We start from the raw sequence: 7,393 nt of genomic DNA on the forward strand, positions 1-7,393 counted from the left end.
GCCAAGAAGTCCCCTCTCTTTGCACCTTTCTGATTTCTCTGACCAGCTGCACTCAGTGGGAGCAAACCATGCCCTCAATCCTTTCCCTGTGCTGGCAGGGCAGATGCACATGGGGTCCCTGCCCAGCACACCTCTGCTCCCCTTTTTAAGAGTCCCTCCGGCCACTCCTACTGCAGCACGGAGTCACTATCCAGCTTTCCTCACACACCACCTCCCCTCAAAGCCAAAATCTCTCATGGTGATGTCTGGCCACAGCCTGCCTCCTCTGCCCGACCCAGGTGCAGACAGACTCCCTCTCTCCGGCACTCTCCAAGTTGGCGTTTGCTGCTGAATCTATGGGTGTGATGTTTACTGTGTGTGTGTGTAGCCTGGATCTCCCCGAGTTTGTGTATCCAAGTCAGTCCAGGCCTGGGTCGGGGGAGGGAGCCACAAAGCTGTGATTTCTGACTAGGCTCTCCATGGCTACAAGCGCCAAGCACAGGGTATTTCCTTTCAACCTATAAAGTCTACTTACTGCCTGTTGTGAAGTGTCTTCTGCACTCCTTGGCTTCCAAATTTCATATCAGGTAAGTTTGTGTTGAATGATTGGTTTGTTTGTCAGAAGGTCAGCAAGTACCTAAGGTGGGGCAAGAGCATGAGGACTCAATTTCCACCTACTTCTCTCCCTCTTTCCTTCTCATTTCTTTTAATGAAACAGAGCCAATTTTACTCAAATTTCCCAAAACTTTTGCTCAATATGTTGTTTCTAAAATGCATGTCACCCTTTGTATAATGGTTTTATCATTTCATCTTTCCTTTGTAGTTCTTTCATCTTTTTTTTACAGTTCCTCAGTAGAAGCCAGAGTCTTGAGTTGCCCAGTTAGGAACATCTGACCTACTATTCTGATTAAGTTTCTCCTCAATACTCATGGCCAACATCTGAAAGGTTTGTGGTCTTTTCGATCCCTTGCTGATAGGGTGAGACTGCTCTGTTACCTGTAACCACATGACCTAATTTAGAACCATTTTTGGCATCCAGTCTTGCATTCCTAATCAAATTTACAATCTGCCTTTCAGCTCTTCTGGAGTCATGTTCAGTTCATCTGCCAACACGTTAAAACTGATACACCGGGCGATGCAACAAAAAGTCTCAAATAGGAAGAGATGGGCATTTTCAATGAAATCCCCAGGACAAACCACCAGGAAGAAGTCATTTAAAGCAGAGATTCATATTCCCTCAGCTTTCGCTAAGCTCCATCAAAGTCAAAGTTAACATGTAAGCATTCAACAGACTCTGTAGTTGGGTCTTTGTACGTGTAAGACTCCTATTGAGTGACTTTGACTAGACCTTATTTAGCACCTGCTGGCACTTTGGAACATCTTTGTTAGTTGTCACTGCTGTGGTCACAGAGCCAGGAATATGTGGACACCTCATCCAAACTGCATTAAGATACTGTGGGTGGTAAAGGAAAAGATCGTTTATGTCATCATGCCCTTTGGGCAGTCAAAGAAAACAGAGATGGGTGAGTGAGCCTGTTTGCCGCTGAAGAGACAAGAGTGGAGCACTCACGGAATCATCTGTGGTCTCATTCAGCTGTGTCAGGTCTTTCACAGCTGCATCCCAATCCTGCATTAACTTGTGGAGTTTCCCCCCATAGTGAACTCAGAGCATTTCTTCCTGTTCCTGGGACAAACACACTAAACAAGTAAAGACGCTCTGCTGTTCCAGAGTAATTCCCACATTCATGTTGGAAGTCTGCAGACCTGTAGAGCATATCCGAATACGGGGGCCTAAAACGCTTGTCCACCAGGTAGTCAAACAGCACCTGACTGTCCCAGGTTGGCTGTGTTCATCTCGTAGTCTCTGGATCTTCAAATGTGTTAACAATTAGCTCTGTCTCTGCCTGAAGCTGTTTCAGTTATGCAACTGCAGTTCTTTTTGCTCTCAAAAGCATGGGGAATAGCATCAGAACAGAGGTTTTTGTATACACCATAGCAAAGTCTACCATGTTGGTATCACCAAGAAGACCCAATTTTCCTTGTAATAATTCTTTTTCATCATACATTCCTTTTCGGAGAGAAACTCAAGTGACAGAAAGACTAGATGCCCATCCAAGAACTGTGCTGCGTGAGTGGTCAAGTCGTACCTTTTTGCTAAGGAAAAGGAGCTTCATTGTTTCTCAAGTTAATCACTTCAATTGCCTAAAAAATTCCTGAGGATGTATATTTCACTAAAATAAATGTTTAAAAATTTTGCAATTCCTTCACAAAACTGGAAACACCAGCAAGCCACACAAAGTCCAGGGAAGGGCATTCTGCAGGCAGGCCTCCAGTCCCACAGACCTGCATCCTATTTCCCCAGGCCTACGCTGAGGTTTCTCTAAGCTGAGTGAGGGAGAGTGGAAGTCACATTGTGTAGGTCACAGCCTCTTCACTTCCTCCCGAGAAGGGTCTGCCAGAGCTTGTCTGCTACTGCCTTTCCTTTTAGTCACATCTTCCTCCAGTACATAGGAGATTGGGGCCTGAGGATTTTTCCATGGCTTTCTTAACTAAAAATTTTTAAAGATTTTACTTTTTCACTTATAGAAAGAGAGAAAGGGAGAGAGAGAAGTTGATAGGTTGCCTCTCATATACCCCAGATCCGCAGCCCAGCCACGTGCCCTGACCAGGAATCAAACTGGCAAACCTTTTGCTTTGCAGAACAATGCCCAACCAACTCAGCCACACCAGTCAGGGCGAGTTCAGCTTTTGCAGCTTGCACATGTAAATGAAAGCATACATTGTTCACCTTTCACTAATTTATTTCACTTAGCAGGCATTCTAGATTCATCCTTGTCACAAATGGCAGGATTTCTTTTTATGGCTGAATAATATTGTTTTATGTATTCCACATCTTTTTTTACGCACTGATCTATTGACAGACAGTTAAGTTCTGCCTATATTTTGGCTATTGTGAGTAATGCTGCCATGAACACAGGATGCACATATATCTTTAAGACAGTGATTTAAATTCCTTCAGATATGTACCTAAAGTGAGATCTCTGAATTATATAGTTTTATTTTTAATTCTTTGAGAAAACTCCATACTGTTCTCTCCAGTGGTTGTACCAATTTACATTCCCGCCAACAGTGCACCAGGGTTCCCTGTTTTCTCCACATCCTTGCCAACTCTTACCTCTTACCTTTTTGATAATAATCTATTATCAAAGTGTGAGGCGATAATCTTATCGTGGCTTGAATTTGCATTTCCTGAATGATTGGTGATATTGAGCACCTTTTCATGTGCTTGTTGGTCATTTATGTTTTCTTCGGGAAAATATCTATTCAGGTCCTCTTCCCATTTTTTAAAGACTGTATTTTTAGAGAGAGGGGAAGGGAGAGGGGAAGAGAGGGTGAGAAACAGCAATCAGCCATCCTTCACAGGCCTACAGCCAGGCGTGTGCCAGGGCAACCCAGGCATGTGCCCTGATGGGAAGGAAATCGAACCAGCAACCCTTCGGATTGCAGGCCAGTGCTCAATCCACTGAGCCACACCAGCCTCGGCCCTCTGCCCATTTTTTAATCAGATTTCTTGCTGAGTTGTTGCATTGCCCATGTATTTTGGTATTAACCTCCTGTCAGATATGACTTGCAAATATTTTCCCTCAGTCCACTGACTGCCTTTTGTTATTTTTTGCTGTGCAGCTTCTCAGTTTGATGTAGTTTCACTTATTTTTGTTTTTTGTGGTTTTGGTATCACATCCAAAAAAGTCATTGCCAAGACCTACTATGGCAAGATTTCCCCTGTGCTTTTTCCTAGGAGTTTTACAATTCTCAGGTCTTACATTTGAGTTTTTCATCTAGTTCAAGTCAACTTTTGTGACTAGTATAAAATAGGGGCTCAATTTCATTACTTTGCACATGAATGTTCATATTCCCCAACACCATTTATTGAAGAGACTAATCTATATGTCTTGATTTAATTGCCATATTAAACCTTCACTTCTATTTTCTAGGTAGCAAAGCTATTGATGTTTGCATATTAAAGTTGTAATTAGCCCTCTTACTGAATACTTTTACTTTCCACACACAGATCAGTGAAAATAATTGTAATTTACCTTATCTCATATTTAGTTTTGTCTAATTGCATTGGCCAGCACCTCCCACACAGTACTGAAAATAACAAAGGTGACAGTCTGAATTTTGTAGTACTGCTTCTAGTGTTTTGTCACTCACTCTGACATAATGTTGAACTTCATATAACTGTCTCATTTCTCAGGTCTCAGCTAAGCTCATATCCTCAGGCAGGCTTTTCATAACTACATGATCTAAAATCCCTCACCTTTACACCTTTGTAAGGTCTCTTAATTATTAATTTTTTAACCATTTTCTCTCTTAATACTGGCAACAATTAAAAAGCTTGAGAACACATCATGTTCACATTTGGGTTAAAACAGACTCTCTATGGTGCATCAATGCACTAAAATTCTAGGTAGCTAAAAAAATATATAAAAGCTTTTCACACAATGATTTCCAAGACATATTGCTAAGTAAAAAAGTCAAGCTGTATATTATACATTCTATGCTCTCAGTTGTGTGAAAAAAGAGGGTGTGTGCATATAGTTAAATGCATATGTGGTTATACAAACATAAAAACACGTGGGGAAAGTAACCACAGAAAATGTAATACATTGTGTTCAAGAAAAGTTTAATGGAAGATCAGGTATGTCAAATGGGCTTTTTCACTGTTTATTCCTCTACACATTTTTTTTTGTATTGTGTATCACCCCAAATCAAGTCTCCTTCCATCACCATTTATCCCTTCTCTCTCTCCTTCCCCTGGCAATCACCAGTTGTTGGTGCCCATGAGTTTTTTTTCATTTTTGCCCAGTCCCTTCAACCCCCACCAGCGCCCCTCCCCCAACAGCTGTTGGCCTGAGTCTGTGGCTATTCTGCTGGTTAGTTCATTTTGCTCATGTGATTGCACATGTGAGTGAAATCATGTGGTACCTGTCTTCCTGACTGGCTTATTTCACTTAGCATAATGTTCTCCGGGTCCATCCATGCTTTCCTAAAGGGAAGATTTCCTTCTTTCCACAGCAGTTATTTCTGTATTTATTGTGAATTGAATTCAAAAGATTCTGCACACTTATTTTTTAATTTTGTTTTTGCCTTCGTTTAAATGTAAGCTTCACTAAAGCAAGATATTGATTTGCCTAGTGCATAGTACCTTTCTATTGATCAGTGAACACGGGATCTCCAAAGATGAAAAATTGAATGAAAAAATAAAGTCCTGGCATGTAGGAGAGACAACCAATGTTGCACTCTTGCATCAAGGTTTCTCTCTCCCTCTCAAAATAATGCAAAAAATGTCCTCAGATGAGGATTAAAAAATTATTTTGGAAAACGTTATTCAAATGCACTTGTATTTCCTCCCGTCCTCTCACCACCCTCTGCGTATTATTTAAACATTGCCACATTTTCCTACACCCACGTGCCACATTCTCCATCATTCTGTAGTTGCATGTGTAAAGTGCTTCCCTAATGCCAGTGGTACTTTCACTACCATTCTTATCTGTTAGATTTTTTGAGATATTCTTTGAGGTCATCAGAGTCTTCTGTTGTCTTTTATATTTTAACAACTTAGTATACTTAAAATTACAGTATCTTTTCTTAGACAGTTCTTAGTAGGACTTCACAGACATTGCTCCATTATCTGTTAGGAAATATTGCCCAAATTGGCACTTTCTTGCCTTGTCCTTCAAGTGAGAGCAGGTTATGCTGGATACTTGTTAGCTTTCATTTTTCTCCTTCCTTTTCTCAGCACTGCAGAGAATGTCACAAACTCTTATTCTTTTGCTTTTGGCTAAATTCTGCCAATGTAGGCAGAGACAGGACTAGAAGGGGGAAGGCCTTGGGTTTTGCCAGCTGATTCACAAAGCATCTGGGGCAGGGGCTGTCTTTCCCGTGGACCCACCTCCCTGGAGAAGAGCTGCGCCGCCTCTCCGTACTCCCAGCTCTTCTCTGTCCTCCCCTCTCGTCAGGTCTGTCATAGTTTTATCTCCCACCAGTTTGAAATTACCTCCCTTTGAAATACCTAGGGTGACTTCCATTTTCTGACTGGACCCTAACTAATTCAGGGGTGATTAGATGTGCTAATCTATGCCAGAATTTTCTACCTTCCTTTCTCTCTCTGGCCACCACCTTTCAAAGATTATACAACAGGCTTGTGTTTCATTTCAATGTTTGTGGAGAAATACTTTAGCACTTTAAATACTCTTGTTAAACATGGGGGTATTTCATCAGCTATTTCATTCTGCAATCCATGCTCAGTATTTTACACAGCATCTTTGAACTCTTGTGCTTGTGAAACAAGTAGAGAGAGAGTCTGAGACTGCACTGGCATTTTAATAGAGTTCTAATTAGTAAAACTCTAATTAAATTTATTAAAATTGGTATTTCCTGTTTATCAACTTTTAACAGTTTTAGTTCAGAGACAGTAAAATGTCAATCATCAAAATGAAAGAAGTCAAATTTAAGCCAGAGCCTGTTGACTTGAAATTTCAGAGCCACTGCTCAAGTTCCTCTTTAATCATCTGGATTTTTAAAATTAAAATGTTTTGGAAGATGTTGTTCTGGCTCGTGTGGCTCAGTTGGTTAGAACATTGCCCTGTAACCAAAGGGTTTTCAGTTTGATTCCTGGTGGGGACACATGCCTGGGATGCAGGCTCGATCCCAGGTCCAGGTGCATACAAGACCCAGTCCCAGCATGTATGAAAGGCAACGATGGATGCTGCTCTCACATCAAGGTTTCTCTTTCTCTAAAAGTAATGCAAAAAATGTCCTCAGTGAAGATTAAAAAATTAAAAAATGTTTTTTGGAAAATGTTAAGCTTAGATATTAAATACAAAAGTTGACCAATCTTACAAATATTTAAAATGCATGCTAATTTTATGCAAAAATATTTGAGCACCTACTATGTGATTTTTCTAGGTGGTAGGGATACACAGTACACAAGAAACCTAGACTGTCCTTACATTTTGTCTTTCTCGTCTAAGGTAATAACCCCAAAATTACCTTAATGGGATGAGAAAATTTACTGTGATCCCAACATATCCATATAGACTGATCAAACTGGCAATTAACAGGCACCTTAAAACCTTTTTAAAAATGTGTTTATGAAGTATACTGACATCAAGTGCTGTAAACCTTTAATTTTTACGAAGGCAGAGAATTCTCAATCCCAGCCATTTTCCGTATGGTGGATATGTGCAGTACAAAAGTCCTGTTAGTGACACATCTTAGTACGATTTAAGAGCTTCCTGCCTATACCTCTGTCCTAAAAATTAGTCAGAAGGGTCTGTCTGGACAACAAGGCATCATCTGAACCAAAGATACAGGACTGCCAAAGCATTCTACCTTGTGAAACCAGGAC

General features: G+C 40.8%; 1 pseudogene; it reads right to left on the reverse strand.

Annotated features, from left to right (window-relative positions):
- Positions 1-654: 654 nt before the first annotated feature.
- On the reverse strand, positions 655-6,011 carry LOC128625784 (eukaryotic translation initiation factor 3 subunit E-like; annotated as a pseudogene).
- Positions 6,012-7,393: the final 1,382 nt, after the last annotated feature.

The sequence above is a fragment of the Artibeus jamaicensis genome, unplaced genomic scaffold (assembly GCF_021234435.1).
Source record: "Artibeus jamaicensis isolate MK-2021 breed Jamaican fruit bat unplaced genomic scaffold, CSHL_Jam_final contig_867, whole genome shotgun sequence".
Lineage (NCBI taxonomy): Eukaryota > Metazoa > Chordata > Mammalia > Chiroptera > Phyllostomidae > Artibeus > Artibeus jamaicensis.